General features: G+C 49.7%; 1 pseudogene; it reads left to right on the forward strand.

Moving 5' to 3' along the window:
* LOC141098844 (alpha-endosulfine pseudogene) lies at positions 1-1,356 on the forward strand (annotated as a pseudogene).
* The last annotated feature ends 201 nt before the right edge of the window (positions 1,357-1,557 follow it).

Raw genomic sequence — 1,557 nt, forward strand, 5'->3', positions numbered from 1 at the left:
GCTCTCGGTCCAGCTGGGCCACGGGAGCTTCCGGCTCGTCCATTTCTGCACCTGAGCTGAAGCCGCTCTGTAGTGCTTCTGCGCCCTTTTATCTTCCCCCCAGCAATCCGGGCTCACAGGTGTCATGGCCAGGGGCTAACTCTCCCCCCCTTTCCCCCTCCCGACGTCCATGGATACTCCTCCCTGCACGCGGCCTCCCCACCCCTGCCGCTATGTCAGCACTTGCACCGCTGCGCCCAGTGACGCACCGGGGAGAAAAGCCGGCATAAGACTTCCGGTCCGGTGCTACCGGCCCCGCCCCCGTGCCACTTCTGGTCTGAGTGAACGTGTGGGGACGAGCAGGCCACCAGCGCCATGGCGGCGCCAGACCCTGCACGTCATCGAGGCACAGCCGCCCACCCCCGACCTGGACCGAAGGTGCTGCTGTGAGACTGTGAGCTCCTGCCCACTTGATGGGTGCCACTTCGCTGCTCGCTTCTTCTGGAGGTGTGTCAAGCCATTTTAAGTGGAGAAGTCGGGGTGGACTGGGGGGAGCACTGTGGAAAGTCGCCAGTGTCATTCACAGCTGTTCTGCTTCACTGCCTCCGGAGCTACCATCATGTCGGAAAAGTGCAAATGGGACGTGCAATTGGAGGAGACCAGAGAGGACAAGCAGGACTCCCAAGAAAAGGAGGTGGCGATACCTGAGAAGGCAGAGGAGCAGAAGCTGAAGGCCAAATACCCCAATCTAGGGCAGAAGCTCCGATTTCCTTATGAAGGGCAAAAGTACTTCGACTCAGGAGACTACAACATGGCAAAGGTCAAGATGAAGAACAAGCAGCTGCCCAGCGCTGGACCAGATAAAAACCTTCTAACGGGTGACCACATCCCAATGCCGCAGGACCTTCCACAATGGAAATCCTCACTTGTTACCAGCAAGCTAGCAGGGTAGCCAGCCACCTCTGATCCGGACAGTACCCACAGTTCACTGTACCACATTGCTGAGGTGGCCAAACTCTTGCATAGACACATCACCTTGTTGGCACTGGAGGGGCTGGTGTCTCATTGTCCTGCAATGCTACACTGACCATTCCCCCAGTGACTGAGATAAGCTTCTTTGAGACATTTCGAAATGTGGCCAAATTTGTGCTTAGTTGAATTCTAGTTCCTTAGTGGAGTAAAAAAAAGTGTTCTTTTTTTACTTTTTGTATTAGTTTTTGTTTAGTTTTCATCTGAAAAAGAGGAAAGCTTATTGAAATTCTCAGCACAAGATTTCATTTTCAAAAATTGCGCCAATTGACGGCAAAAGAGACAAAAGAAATCAAAATCTTAATTTATGCCACATTCTTCTATCTGCTCTGTTTTAGTTAATTTGTTGAAAAAACTTCAAGCTTGAAAAAGACTAAAAAAAAAAAAAAAAAATTACACACCATATTTAAAATCGGGGACAAAGTTTTTAAATTTTTTTTTGGAATTAAAGAACACAAGAAGAAATCTGTACTTGCTAAAAAGAGATTTCAATGCTTTACAAATGTGTACTATGTGGCTGCTGCAGCTAGTGTCAGTTGCAGAGACGTT

The sequence above is a fragment of the Dendrobates tinctorius genome, unplaced genomic scaffold (genome assembly GCF_039654945.1).
Source record: "Dendrobates tinctorius isolate UK_male_01 unplaced genomic scaffold, ASM3965494v1 ptg000095l, whole genome shotgun sequence".
NCBI classification, from domain to species: Eukaryota; Metazoa; Chordata; class Amphibia; order Anura; family Dendrobatidae; genus Dendrobates; species Dendrobates tinctorius.